Source organism: Pan troglodytes, chromosome 7, assembly GCF_028858775.2.
Source record: "Pan troglodytes isolate AG18354 chromosome 7, NHGRI_mPanTro3-v2.0_pri, whole genome shotgun sequence".
Classification (NCBI taxonomy): domain Eukaryota; kingdom Metazoa; phylum Chordata; class Mammalia; order Primates; family Hominidae; genus Pan; species Pan troglodytes.
In genome coordinates this window covers 80,098,331-80,114,230 of record NC_072405.2, presented here as the reverse complement: position 1 = coordinate 80,114,230, position 15,900 = coordinate 80,098,331, and the positions used below count along the sequence as shown (strand labels likewise).

General features: G+C 40.1%; 1 protein-coding gene across 13 annotated transcripts in view; it reads left to right on the top strand.

The window, feature by feature from the left end:
• Window positions 1-15,900, top strand: part of EYA1 (EYA transcriptional coactivator and phosphatase 1) — a 460,645-nt gene that overhangs the window by 192,797 nt on the left and 251,948 nt on the right. The window lies entirely within an intron of this gene.

The following is a 15,900-nucleotide window of genomic DNA, read 5'->3' as shown; positions in this document are numbered from 1 at the left end:
TGCATGTATCTCATGCATAATCATGTATCATTTCTGCCAGTATCCATACCAACCAATGACCACTTCAGATATGATGTATTTTGATATGCTTTCAACCCCAGTCAATGACTCTAATGGGAAGAAGCCCTTAGGCACTTAGAACCATTTATTAAGAAACTCTCAAAATTAATTACAAAATAGTGAGTTTTAAATAGTACCCTAGAGACATGAAAAATCATTTGATTCCAAAGGTGCCAAACTTGGAAACAGGAAATAGCTCATAACTTGTTTAACATGTTAAGCAAAACACAACAACTTCTCTTTTTCCCAGGTACTAGTAATTTTTTGTTGTTGTTCCTTCTTAGAAGAAAATACACCACAAAAGAAGGATATTGACTTATAAGACATTTAATACTCTGCAACAATGCCCTAGTTGGCAAACTGCTAAGATGACTCCAATGCCCAATCCATTAGACACTGTCTTACAAAAAAGGGATATTTTAAAATGTTGGACCCTGAAAAGCACATTAATTTTTCACATTTTAAAAATGTATGTTTAAAAACATATGGTTTTAAATTCTATCTATTTTTTAAAATAATGTATATATATATTTTAACATAGGTATAATTCTCTTTCTAATATTTAGCTATTACATTCAGGAGAAGAACTCGGCTCCAACATACCACAATAAAATAAATTCTTAATTTTACTTATTAACCCAAAAGCCTGAAATGGTTTAGAATATGGCTGTGTACCTTTTTATTCCCAACTGGTGTTTCATCTGATGATGGAAAAAAAATATTATAAGGTACATATAGTAATCTCATTGTGAGGAAACATAAAAGTTTAAACAAAAAGTCACTTTAAAATTTATATGTTAGATGACTCTTATCCAAACCCCAGTGGTAAGAAGAAGAGACAGAGACTTCTGAACAGTAATGTGAGTCTGTGTTTCCTAGATCTTAACTTTCAGGAGTTCTCTTTTTCTCCAAAGTTTCTTCTTGTAAACATATATAAAAATCTTCTTGCTCTATTATTTTTATTCCTTTTCAATGAGAAAACAACAACATATTTAATTTAGAAAACCACTTTTAAGGTGCTCCATTGGGAAACATTTTGTCGAGAGGTATAAATCTGTGGTCATAAATTTATAGTGTGTGTAGCTGTTCTGAATATTGATTAACGATTATATCTCTACACCTGCTCACATAAAACTATGTACATGCTTATTGATATTTTACAGTCACTGCATGTTATTCTTATTCTCGTTTTAAAGACTTTGGGTTTAAATGTAATTGAGTCAACTCATACTATATGCATGCACAATACTTCATATCACTCATGTTAACTGTAAATGTTAAGTGCTATTCTCTTCTACTACTACTGTGAATAATTTTGCCTTGCCTTTTCTGATTTCAAAAAAAGCTTTTCAAAAAAACTTTTCAGAAGAACAGAGTTCTACTGAATAAACATTGCTTTTTGAATGTTTTGTGCTTACTCGTATATGCAAAAATCTTTTATTCTTCCTTATATGCCCTGACATAAATACCATGTTGCCCAGAAATTGTTGCTTGAATATTTCTGTGGTTATATTTAGTCATATTTCTGAGGCCATCAAAGCTGTTATGAGGTTTTTCAGTACTAATCTCCCCATCATTTTAGAAGTATTGCAGCTCTATTCTCAAACCTTTTAATAAAACAACAAAATTATTTTCCTGCACAAAGGTGTATCTTTCCAGAGCAAAATATTTCAGTTGCCCATCTAGGGCAGAATGTTTTGATGGACAATCTTTTCATTTATTCTGTGAAATATGAAAGTGACCATTTGTTTTGTTTTGTAGAAATTGTGTCTTTCCATCACCTTGGAAATTATAGGTAACTAATAATTTGAATAGATGGATGAATAAATAATATAGTTATTTTTAACTTTGTGAATAATTTTGCCTTGCCTTTTCTCATTTCAAAAAACTTTTCATAAATACCCCACTTCTTAATACTACCACAATAGAAATTAAATTTCAACACGAATTTTGGAGGGGGCACATTCAAACCATAGTAATCGTGAATATAAATTTATGTATTTTAAAGATAAACTAAATATTCTGAGTATTACTTGTGCATTTTATATTATCATTTTATTTGTTTATTTATTTTTTTGAAATGGAGTCTTGCTCTGTTGCCCAGGCTGGAGTGTATGGCTCAATCTTGGCTCACTGCAACCTCTGCCTCCCAGGTTCAAGCGATTCTTCTGCCTCAGCCTCCTGAGTAGCTGGGATTACAGACGTGCACCACCATACCCGGCTAATTTTTATATTTTTAGTAGAGATGGAGTTTCACCATGTTGGCCAGGCTAGTCTGGAACTCCTGGCCTTGAGTGATTTGCCTGCTTCAGCCCCCTAAAGTGCTGGGATTATAGGTGTGAGCTACCACACCCGGCCTCTTCTTCCTTTTAACCAATTTCTTTGATGGCGTGGCCAGTTACAAATCTTGTTTGCGTTGTATAAGATGGTTTCTGCTCTATTTGTTTACCTTAATATTATCAACAGCAGTTGCATTCTAAATTTAATTGTATAGAGGCAATAAACATAGAGTCTTAAGAGTAACATCATTTAACATTTGTCCTCAATCCTTTCTGAAGAAAGTGGGCAGTAATAAAGTATCATTTAGTGAAAAGATGTTAAATTTAGACATCTGTCAAAATTTGAAAAATAAATGAAATTGTTCTGCTTTATCATTTCAAGTTTCTTTGAAGCTTTATATGAGTTCCACATATACATTTTACAATAAGACATATTAGTATTTGTGGAAGCTGAGTAAAAAATGATCATATGTTACTCAGGGGGAAGTTGTAATCTTGGTTTTGAAAATAGGCAGTAATGTTCAGAAATGTAATAGGCAATGTCCTACATGTCCTTTGCAAGATCACCAATAGGAAGTGAGTCTGAAAGTAAATTTAAATACAAGGCTTGTAATTTTAGATAAACAGTATGTGTAGAATGCATATTATTATTGAATTTAAAAGAATGATTACTATAGGTTATAATTTATATTTTATGCTATCTTCATTTTATAATAAGTTGAGGATTAGAAATCTCAAATTATATTAATAAGTTGTATTGCAATTGTCCCTAAACAAAATTTTGATGATAAAGAATTGTTAATGTAGTGTAGTTAATACCTATTACCAAGATTCCATAATTATGCCAACATTACAATGTATTCTAAATATTTTCAGTCTATATCTATTGGGCCAACTAGGCCCGTCGCATTGCCTGTTGAGTTTGGCTCAGTAGTGCCCTTTACCTGTGTAAGTGGCACAGATGGGGAAAACGATGAAGATGGCTGTTTCTGATGAAGACTATTTAAATGGACTTGCAGCTTAGAAAGGTACTTCAAGGCAAGAAGGTGAAAGACATAAGCTGCAATGCACATTTGTCATTAAAGGCAAGTGGAGGAAAAGCATTAATGTGGCATCCGTAGCTAAAAAGTCAGTGAGTTTTTTGAGATACAAAGATTGGTGTGAAACTTGTCACTTAGAGGCAAATGGCTATAGGAGAAGTTTGGGAAGGGGCCCCTTGAGGAGGAGGGAGAATAGAAGATGTGGAAGCATGCAGTCCTCGGGGAGAGCAGCGCCTGAGGAGGGTAATAGGGTGAGTACTACCTGGAGGAAGATTATTTAGATGTGGTAGTAGAAAGTTACATGAATAACTACCTAAGGAAAATCTGTTTAGTGGGTTCTGTTATTATAATGTAGTGGAAATGATCCAAAAAGGCACATTTGATGAATTTGAATCCCAGTTTACATAGTCCTTACTTTCCTTTAGCTTTAAGTCTACAGAGGAATGTTTTTTACACTAAAGAAAATGTGAAGGCGAGAAAGCTCCAAAAAGAGGGAAAACATTTAGGGATGAGGACAACAGGAAAGGAAAGTCAATTAAAGACTGTGTTGTCTTCAGGAATTCAGCAACGGTCCAAGGGAATGTTTGAAACGGTTCTGTGACAACTGTGGCAGACCAGTAGGAATGCGAAACTAGAGAATGTATTGCAGTTAAGTAAATGATGTACCCTAACATGTATATGTAAATATATGTGTATATGTGTACTCTGTGAGTGTGTGTGTGGGAGGGGGGAGGGAGAGAGAGAGAGAGAGAGAGAAAGAGAGAGAAAGCATGTATTTCTTAAGAAATAACCTAAGCATAATGTGTGATTTCAAATGTCAGTATCAGACATAGAAAATTAGACTGGAATTAACCTTAGAGATCTTCTCATCCAGCTTTTTGTGTCATGATACATGAAGCTTTCTTCAGAATTTCACTGGGGTGGTTGTCTAGTTACAGCTCGGAGCAGTCCAGTGAAAATGAACTCAGGTTTACAAGGCAGTCCATTCTATTGTCTATAGACACATTGGTAGTTCTGGAGGGGAACACATTTCTCTCTGTACATGTGAGATTCACTACCACAGAACATCACTTTGGCTTCTGAAACTGTGGATGAGAAAACCATGTACCTTTAGTCTAACTCTGTGCCATCTAATACAGTAGCTAGCCACTAGCCACATGTGGCTATTGAACACGTGAAATGTGGTTAGTCCCAAATTGAGATGTTCTGTACACACCAGATTTTGAAGACTATTGCAAACACAAAAGAGTCTACAATATCTCATTAATAATTTTGATATTAATTATATGTTGAAATGGTAGTATTTGGGGTATTTTGGATTCAATAAAATATATTACTAAAATTAATTTGACATCTTTGTTACTTTTTAAAACATGGCTACTAGAAAAATTTCAAATTGATGGCAGCGGCGGGGATATCCACAGCAGCTGCTGCCATCACGCTGGCTGCAGTGGGGAGGTGCAGCCAATGGTGCCAGGAGTGGCTATGGGAGCAGCAATGGCAGACGCTGGTCCTCTGTGCCCCATGTCCCTGAGGCAGCTGACTGCACCACCCCCACTTTCACATGCCTGGGCAGGACCTGCTCCCAGGCCTGGACCCTCTACCGCTCCAGACCCTGGCCCATTGTTGCCACTCTCACTCACCACTGCTGCCTGGAGGGCACAGGGAGAAGGCAGAGCTGGGCCTGGGGTGGTGCTGCACTCCAGGAGCCAGTGGGAGCCAGGGACAAGCAGGAATCCCCCAGAGCCTGCCACCCTGGGGGTCACTAGGGCTGGGCTGAGCTGCTGGGGCCACCTGCACACTCCACAGAGCGGGTGGGAGTCCTGCCCTCCAAGGCACTGAACCTGGGCATCTTTGCACCTCTGTACACTTGAGGGCCTGGGAAGGCTCCCATTCCCCTGCAGGCTCAGGGGTGGTTGTCTGCTCCCACTGCCTAGCCTCTCCCTGTTCCTGGCACCCACTCCGATCTCGGAGAGGGGTTGGAGCTGAGCCCGGCTGGGTGTGTGCACACTTGGAGCAGCACTGGCACGCCAGTCCCCTGCCACCTTGGCTCCTTCCAGACATTGGGCACTGATAAGCCTGGTGGGGAAAACCAACTGGGTGCTGAAAACAGCTCAAATACTGGCCTGCAGGTACCCCTTGACTCCAGCAGCCTGGGCACCATGGACGGTGGCAGGAGGCAGACAGGCTCCTGAGCAGAAGCGGTGGGTCCCCATTGAGGCCCCACCTTCAGGCCAGGGAGGGCCTGAAGGCTGAGGGCTAGGCTTCCAGTCCTGAGGACTGGAGTGGGAACTTGTGGTGCCTTTTCTGGGCCCAGCCATGGTCACCCATGAACCAAGCAGCATGCACTTCCTCCCCTCTGAGGCCCCAGGCTCAGCCAGAGCTGGACAGAAGATGGGACAACCAGCTGCAGAGAGGAACTACCCTGGCTGCTGCGACCTGAACACTTGTTGGGATGACCTGTCTGCAGAGAGGAGCTACTCTCTCTGCTAGGAGCTGAACACTTGATAGGACACCCTGGCTAGGGAATGGAGCTTCCCCCTGAGGGACACCCTGGCTGTGTAATAGAGCTACCCCCTCAGGATCTCCTCTGAGCTATTCTATCCTCTTCATCTTGCTCACCCTCCACTTGTCTGCGTACCTCATTCTTCTTGGTCTCAGGACAAGAATTTGAGACCCTCCAAATGGTGAGGCTAAAAGAGTTGTAACACAAACAGGGCTGAAACATGCCCCTTCCTTGCCACATTGCTGGCAAAGAGAAGGAGAGAAGAGCTGTGGCCCTCCAGGGAGCCCAGACCTGGGAGCTCCTCAAGCCAGGGCTGTGATTCCCTCTTTGGGGTCCTGTGGTTCCTGGCATATCCAAGCTTCTGGGTGCTACCACATACCCCATTGTTAGCTGTGGAAGCTGCTTGTGGTGTGCCTGGTCCAGCCACAGCCTCACAGAGAGCCAGCACCAGTGCTGGCACCTGGAGCTGCCTGCCCCACCATGGCAGCTGTGCAATGTTTGACTGTGCAATGTTCAGACGCCACGCTCACTAACACACCCCTTGCCGCTCCATGCATGACTCCCCCTTGCCAGTAGCATGAGCCGGGTGCAGCCTACCAGACCAAGTTGGCAGAACAAGCCCAGCAGCCTGAGCAAAATTTGGGTGCCTCTTGGGCAAAGGAATCACTGGCCACAAAGGTTTCTGGCCAGAAAAGCAACACCTCAAGGATCCTGCAACAAAATTACATGAAATTATATAAAAACCTCAAGATTATACACTCACATTATATTTCTATTGGACAGTGCTGGTCAACATTATACTTATAACCAATTATTTTATTTGCATATGCTGTTTGTTCTTCCTAAAATCTAGCTTTCACCAGACAATGTAATTAACAGAAAATATAAACTTTCAAGTTCTTTGATTTCTAGCCAAAGACTTCAAAGGCCCTACAGCTACTTCCCCATTCTCTAGAGACTGTATTATTTAAATTAGTGTTTCCCAAACTTCCAGGATCACCAGAATTGCCTGGGGTGCTTGCTAAAGTCGAGCTGTCTAAGTCTTTCCCATATCTACAGAAACAGTTTCTTCTGGGACAGTCCTATGGCAGCAGTGTTTGGGAAACTTTTCGTTAGGGAAGAAGAATCCACAATGGTTTTCCATTTGCATAAGACAATATGTGCACTTTTTGAAACACTTCAGAGCCTGGTTAAGTCCTGTCTTCGCATTGTGGTTTCCTTCCCTGCTCCTTCCCACCACTTCCCAGCCATGACAACCTACTCATTAGGTTATTTCTTGCTTTGGGTTGAATTAGTTTCTCCACCTGTCTGAAGTGCCTCCTCCTGGCCCTTCTAAGCCTGATGGGCTCTAACTTTTTGTTACTGGCCCTTGTAAGAAGCTTGCCTTCATATTCTCCCCACTCCAGACAAAGATAAGTGCTCTCTTCTCCTTTATAGTATTTTTCCCCTAGAAAGGAACACAATCCAGGCTGCACATTCGAATCATCTGGAAACTTTTAAAACTGATGCTCAGGTCACTTCCCTAGAAGTGTAAGTTGCTTGGTCTGTGGCAGGCCATGGATGTCGAAATTTTTCTTTTCAAGCTTCTCAGGATACCAGTGCTGAGAATCACATTTGGTGATTTGAGCACACTCCTATTTCAGAACTTTATCACAAATTATTATAATTACTTGTTTACATAGATCTCTTCATCTTAGATTGAACACCTGGAGAATGTGAACAATGTCTTCTGGATCACAAATGCTGGGGGCGCAAAAAATGTTCACATGCTTTTTCAATGAAGAGTTTAAGGAACTTCTCTTAGTGTGACTTGACGAGTAGATGACAGAGGTAACAAAGGAATATGTGATGAAAATTACTTAAATCAATTTTGAAAATTCTTAGGAGAGATATTTTTCTGAATTCATATGCTGATAATCTAGAATATACTACAAAATTGGAAAATGAGCTTAATTGAAATATTAATTTATTTACTAAAAAAGAACAGATAGTGGGTATGCAAATTGAGAGCTATCTTTGCATACTAAGAAAAAATAATAATTGAAGAAATGAGGATTTGAGTCCAGGAATATATAATATATTAAGAGCAGTGTTGGAAAGACAAATAAAAAACACATAACTAATTTTTACTCTCAGAGTACGATGAACAGTATAGGATTTAACATAAACATGGTGAAAACAATAAAAAAGGAGAAAAAAACTCTCAGAAAAGAGAATATTTTACATTTGAAAAAGTAGCAAATAATGCTAAGAAAAATTCATTTAAAATAAATAGCAAAAATAAAAGTATAAGTAAGAAGCTTATGTAGACCTTGGTTAACATGGAGACAAGAGAAGCAAGGCGCTTTCATGGATCATTCAGAGGTTGATGTTTATGAAGAGAATGAAGGTCAGTACAGCCAGTTTGGAAGGTTAAATAGCCCATTACACCAAAACTTAAAGACAAAACAGAGGTGTTTTGAAAGCCAGTATACCCATGAAGCGAGGAGAAAAGAATTCAGTTAGGTACAGGCTTTGCAGGAATTGAAACAAAAATTAAAGTTATGGAAGTGAGAACCGCAAATAAAAGTTTGGCCACCGTCAACTTCTACAAGATTTTTGAGATTCCTCCAGCAAATTTCACTTAATGGATAAAGATGGCACCAAGGGGCATGCCATAATGAGCACAGCAGAATGTGGGGAGAAGTCCAAGGTTATGTCAGAGAAATGTGTAAAGTATCTTAGTAATTTGCCTTGAAAACTTTGTAGAAACTTGTGAGCCAATGTGTTTCTCCAGTTTCTTTATACACACCAGTCCCTTCCCAACCTCCGTTCCCTCCCTATCTAGTTTAGAAGACCATGAGCCGCCACTGTAATAAACTCTTGTCAATGTCATAGAACCCTCCTGCCCTCTTTAGTATGTATTTCTGTGTGTTTTCTTCCATCCAGGAAAATCCTACCCTTGGATGAACCCCTCTATTCATTTTCTTCTTGCCTTTGAGCTGTATATGCAGAATCCAATTGCCTCGTTAACATCTTCCATTTGGATGTCATAAGAGCACTTCAAACTCAACATGTACAAAATTGGACTCAGGAGCTCTTCCTGTAAGCCTGATCTACCCCACTCTTCTTTATCTTCAGGAGTGGCTCCACTTTCAATATAGTTGCTCAAGCTCTCAACCTTGGAGTCCCTTTTAACATCACTTTCTTGCTTTCTTCTTTATCATCCATATCTAATCCATCACCAAAAACTTCATGCATTTTGTGCTGATAAAACAGATTATAAGTAGCTGTATTTGGAGCTATGTAATACCTAGTAGGCTTTTCAGTAGTATTTTCAACAGTTCTTGGTGGTTAATAGAATATGGCTGGTGATGAAAAAAGCATTCCCTGGCCATGTGAGGTAATGAACTCTAAGAAGTCCTTAAAATTATAAAAAGGATATGTAGGTGAAAAGAAAAAAAATCTACATACACACAGGATTGTGACCCAAATAAAGAATGATGAATGTTTCAGGAAGTACCCCTGTAATTCTTAACACTGGTATTCTTAGAAACTTTAAAACAAAAATTCCCCAATCCATGTCTTACCTCAGACTATATAAGTCAGAGTTTTAGGAATTCAACCTAAATGTCAATAGTTTCTTAAAGTTCTTCAGTGACTCCATGTACAACCAGGGTTGCATACAACTTATATAAGTCAAATTCTATTTTCTATATTTAAAATAGTTTTTTTTGTTTATATCCTCTAGTTTTTCTTGTATTTTCAAAGTAAAATATAAAGATATTCAAACAGAACAAGATATTCACTCTCTCTACCCTGAAAATTACAGTATGTGTACACTTAGATGCTGACTCAAAAATTGAACTTTAACAGAATAGGAGCCTGTAATTAAGATGTAAGGTGAGTCAAACTCAAGTCCATAACTTAACATAAAGTAGCCTTAATGCATATGCTAATTCTTTTTTTTATTATACCTTAAGTTCTAGGGTACATGTGCATAACGTGCAGGTTTGTTACATATGTATACATGTGCCATGTTGGTGTGCTGTACCCATTAACTCATCATTTACATTAGGTATATCTCCGAATGCTACAGGCCCCTGTGTGTGATGTTCCCCTTCCTGTGTCCAAGTGTTCTCATTGTTCAATTCCCACCTATGAGTGAGAACATGCGGTGTTTGGTTTTTCGTCCTTGTGATAGTTTGCTAAGAATGATGGTTTCCAGCTTCATCCATGTCCCTATAAAGGACATGAACTCACCATTTTTTATGGCTGCATAGCATTCCATGGTGTATATGTGCCACATTGTCTTAATCCAGTCTGTCATTGATGGACATTTGGGTTGATTCCAAGTCTTTGCTATTGTGAAAAGTGCCACAATAAACATACGTGCGCGCGTGTCTTTATAGCAGCATGATTTATAATCCTTTGGGTATATACCCAGTAATGAGATGGCTGGGTCAAATGGTATTTCTAGTTCTAGATCCTTGAGGAATCGCCACACTGTCTTCCACAATGGTTGAACTAGTTTACCCTCCCACCAACAGTGTAAAAGTGTTCCTATTTCTCTACATCCTCTCCAGCATCTGTTGTTTCCTGACTTTTTAATGATCACCATTCTAGACGGTGTGAGATGGTATCTCATTGTGGTTTTGATTTGCATTTCTCTGATGGCCACTGATGACAAGCATTTTTTCATGTGTCTGTTGGCTGCATAAAGGTCTTCTTTTGAGAAGTGTCTGTTCATATCCTTTGCCCACTTTTTGATGGGGTTGTTTGTTTTTTTCTTGTAAATTTGTTTGAGTTCTTTGTAGATTCTGGATATTAGCCCTTTGTCCGATGAGGAGATTGCAAAAATTTTCTCCCATTCTGTAGGTTGCCTGTTCACTCTGATGGTAGTTTATTTTGCTGTGCAGAAGCTCTTTAGTTTAATTAGATCCCATTTGTCAATTTTGGCTTTTGTTGCCATTGCTTTTCATGTTTTGGACATGAAGTCCTTGCCCATGCCTAAGTCCTGAAGGTATTGCCTAGGTTTTCTTCTAGGGTTTTTATGGTTTTAGGTCTAACATTTAAGTCTTTAATCCATCTTGAATTAATTTTTGTATAAGGCGTAAGGAAGGGATCCAGTTTCAGCTTCCTACATATGGCTAGCCAGTTTTCCCAGCACCATTTATTACATAGGGAATCGTTTCCCCGTTTCTTGTTTTTTTCAGGTTTGTCAAAGATCACATGGTTGTAGATGGTGTGATATTATATCTGAGGGCTCTGTTCTGTTCCATTGGTCTATATCTCTGTTTTGGTACCAGTACCATGCTGTTTTGGTTACTGTAGCCTTGTAGTATAGTTTCAAGTCAGGTAGCATGATGCCTCCAGCTTTGTTCTTTGGCTTAGGATTGACTTGGCAATGCAGACTCTTTTTTGGTTCCACATGAACTTTAAAGTAGTTTTTTCCAATTCTGTGAAGAAAGTCATTGGTAGCTTGATGGGGATGACATTGAATCTATAAATTACCTTGGCAGTATGGCCATTTTCACGATATTGATTCTTCCTATCCATGAGCGTGGAATGTTCTTCCATTTGTTTGTGTCCCCTCTTATTTTGTTGAGCAGTGGTTTGTAGTTCCCCTTGAAGAGGTCCTTCACATCCCTTGTAAGTTGGATTCCTAGGTATTTTATTCTCTTTGAAGCAATTGTGAATGGGAGTTCACTCATGATTTGGCTCTCTGTTTGTCTGTTATTGGTGTATAAGAATGCTTGTGATTTTTGCACATTGATTTTGTATCCTGAGACTTTTCTGAAGTTGCTTATCAGCTTAAAGAGATTTTGGGCTGAGACAATGGGGTTTTCTACATATACAATCATGTCGTCTGCAAACAGGGACAATTTGACTTCCTCTTTTCCTAATTGAATACCCTTCATTTCTTTCTCCTGCCTGATTGCCCTGGGCAGAACTTCCAACACTATGTTGAATAGGAGTGGTGAGAGAGGCCATCCCTGTGTTGTGCCAGTTTTCAAAGGGAATGCTTCCAGTTTTTGCCCATTCAGTATGACATTGGCTATGGGTTTGTCATAAATAGCTCTTATTATTTTGAGATACATCCCATCAATACTGAATTTATTGAGAGTTTTTAGCATGAAGGCTGTTGAATTTTGCCAAAGGCCTTTTCTGCATCTGTTGAATAATCATGTGGTTTTTGTCTTTGATTCTGTTTATATGCTGGATTATATTTATTGATTTCTGTGTATTGAACCAGCCTTGCATCCCAGGGATGAAGCCCACTTGATCATGGTGGATAAGCCTTTTGATGTGCTGCTGGTTTCGGTTTCCCAGTATTTTATTGAGGATTTTTGCATTGATGTTCATCAGGGGTATTGGTCTAAAATTCTCATTTTTTGTTGTGTCTCTGCCAGGCTTTGGTATCAGGGTGATGCTGGCCTCATAAAATGAGTTAGGGAGGATTCCCTCTTTTCCTATTGATTGGAATAGTTTCAAAAGGAATGGTACCAGCTCCTCCTTGTACCTCTGGTAGAATTCAGCAGTGAATCTGTCTGGTCCTGGACTTTTTTTTTGGTTAGTAGGCTATTAATGATTGACTCAATTTAAGAACCTGTTATTGGTCTATTCAGGGATTCAACTTCGTCCTGGTGTAGTCTTGCGGGGTGTATGTGTCGAGGAATTTATCCATTTCTTCTAGATTTTCTAGTTTATTTGTGTAGAGGTGTTTATAGTATTCTCTGATGGTAGTTTGTATTTCTGTGGGATCAGTGGTGATATCCCCTTTATCAGTTTTTATTGTATCTTTTTGATGCTTCTCTCTTTTCTTCTTTATTAGTTTTGCTAGCAGTCTGTCAATTTTGTTGATCTTTTCAAAAAACCAGCTCCTGGATTCATTGATTTTTTGTGTCTCTATCTCGTTCAGTTCTGCTCTGATCTTAGTTATTTCTTGCCTTCTGCTAGCTTTTGAATGTGTTTGCTCTTGCTTCCCTAGTTCTTTTAATTGTGATGTCATGGTGTCAATTTTAGATCTCTCCTGCTTTCTCTTGTGGGCATTTAGTGCTATAAATTTCCCTCTACACACTGCTTTAAATGTGTCCCAGAGATTCTGGTATGTTGTGTCTTTGTTCTCATTGGTTTCAAAGAAAATCTTTATTTCTGCCTTCATTTCAGTATGTACCCAGTAGTCATTCAGGAGCAGGTTGTTCTGTTTCCATGTAGTTGAGCGGTTTTGAGTGAGTTTCTTAACCCTGAATTCTAGTTTGATTGCACTGTGGTCTGAGAGACAGTTTTTTTTATAATTTCTGTTCTTTTACATTTGCTGAGGAGTGCTTTACTTCCAACTATGTGGTCAATTTTGGAATAAGTGCGATGTGGTGCTGAGAAGAATGTATAATCTGTTGATTTGGGGTGGAGAGTTCTGTAGATGTCTATTACGTCTGCTTGGTGCAGAACTGAGTTCAATTCCTGGATATCCTTGTTAACATTCTGTCTCATTGCTCTGTCTAATGTTGACAGTGGGGTGCTAAAGTCTCCCATTAGTATTGTGTGGGAGACTAAGTCTCTTTATTGGTCTCTAACAACTTGCTTTATGAATCTGGGTGCTCCTGTATTGAGTGCATATATATTTAGCATAGTTAGCTTTTCTTGTTGAATTGATCCCATTACCATTATGTAATGGCCTTCTTTGTCTCTTTTGATCTTTGTTGGTTTAAAGTCTGTTTTATCAGAGACTAGGATTGCAACCCCTGCTTTTTTTTTGTTTTCCGTGTTCTTGGTAGATCTTCCTTCATCCCTTTATTTTGAGCCTATGTGTGTCTCTGCATGTGAGATGGGTTTCCTGAATACAGCACACTGATGGGTCTTGACTCTTTATCGAATTTGCCAGTCTGTGTCTTTTAATTGGAGCATTTAGCCCATCTACATTTAAGGTTAATATTGTTATGTGAGAATTTGATCTTGTCATTATGATGTTAGCTGGTTATTTTGCTCATTAGTTGATGCAGCTTCTTCCTAGCATCGATGGTCTTTACAATTTGGCATATTTTTGCAGTGGCTTGTACCTGTTGTTCCTTTCCATGTTTAGTGCTTCCTTCAGGAGCGCTTGTAGGGCAGGTCTGGTGGTGACAAAGTCTCTCAGCATTTGCTTGTCCATAAAGGATTTTATTTCTCCTTCACATATGAAGCTTAGTTTGGCTGGATATGAAATTCTGGGTAGAAAATTCTTTTGTTTAAGAATGTTGAATATTGGCCCTCATTCTCTTCTGGCTTGTAGAGTTTCTGCCGAGAGATCAGCTGTTAGTCTGATGGGCTTCCCTTTTTGGGTAACCCAACCTTTCTTTTTGCCTGCCCTTAACATTTTTTCCTTCCTTTCAACTTTGATGAATCTGACAATTTTGTGTCTTGGAGTTGCTCTTCTCAAGGAGTATCTTTGTGGCGTTCTCTGTATTTCCTGAATTTGAATGTTGGCCTGCCTTGCTAGGTTGGGGAAGTTCTCCTGGATAATATCCTGCAGAGTGTTTTCCAACTTGGTTCCATTCTCCCCGTCACTATCAGGTTCACCAATCAGACGTAGAGTTGGTGTTTTCACATAGTCCCATATTTCTTGGAGGCTTTGTTCATTTCTTTTTACTCTTTTTTCTGTAAAGTTCTCTTCTCACTTCATTTCATTCATTTGATCTTCAATCACTGATACCCTAACTTCCAGTTGATGGAATCAGCTACTGAAGCTTGTGCATTCGTCACGTAGTTCTTGTGCCATGGTTTTCAGCTCCATCAGGTCATTTAAGGACTTCTCTACACTGGTTATTCTAGTTAGCCATTCACCTAATCTTTTTTCAAGGTTTTTAGCTTCTTTGTGATGGGTTTGTACTTCCTCCTTTAGCTCAGAGAAGTTTCATTGTCTGAAGCCTTCTTCTCTCAACTTGTCAAAGTCATTCTCCATCCAGCTTTGTTCCATTGCTGGCAAGGAGCTGCGTTCCTTTGGAAGGGGAGAGGCACTCTGATTTTTAGAATTTTCAGCTTTTCTGCTCTGTTTTTTCCCCATCTTTGTGGTTTTATCTACCTTTGGTCTTTGATGATGGTGACATGCAAATTGGGTTTTGGTGTGGATGTCCTTTCTGTTTGTTAGTTTTCCTTCTAACATTCAGGACCCTCAGCTGCAGGTCTATTGGCGTTTGCTGGAGGTCCACTCCAGACCCTGTTTGCCTGGGTATCAGCAGTAGAGGCTGCAGAACAGTGAATATTGATGAACATCAACTGTTGCTGCCTGATCGTTACTCTGGAAGCTTCATCTCAGAGGGCTACCCAGTCGTGTGAGGTGTCAGTCTGCCCCTACTGGGTGGTGCCTCCCAGTTATGGTACTTGGGAGTCAGGGACCCACTTGAGGAGGCAGTCTGTCCATTCTCAGATCTCAAACTCCGTGCTGGGAGAACCAGTGCTCTCTTCAAAGCTATTAGACAGCGACATTTAAGTCTGCAGAGGTTTCTGCTGCCTTTTGTCCAGCTATGCCCTGCCCCCAGAGGTGGAGTCTACAGAGGCAGGCAGGCCTCCTTGAGCTGTGGTGGACTCCACCCAGTTCAAGCTTCTCGGCCACTTTGTTTACCTACTCAAGCCTCAGCAATGGCGGGCGCCCCTTCCCCAGCCTTGCTGCTGTCTTGCAGTTGGATCTCAGACTGCTGTGCTAGCAATGAGTGAGGCTCTGTGGGTGTGGGACCCTCCAAGCGATGCATGGGATATAATCTCCTGGTGTGCCATTTGCTAAGGCCATTGGAGAAGTGCAGTATTAGGGTGGGAGTGACCTGATTTTCCAGGTGCCGTCAGTCACAGCTTCCCTTGGCTAGGAAAGGGAATTCCCTGACCCCTTGCACTTCCCAGGTGAGGCGATGCCTCACCCTGCTTTTGCTCAAGCTTGGTGGGCTGCACCCACTGTCCTGCACCCACTGTCTGAGGAGCCCCAGTGAGATGAACCTGATACCTCAGTTGGAAATGCAGAAATCACCCGTCTTCTGCGTCACTCACACTGGGAGCTGTAGACTGG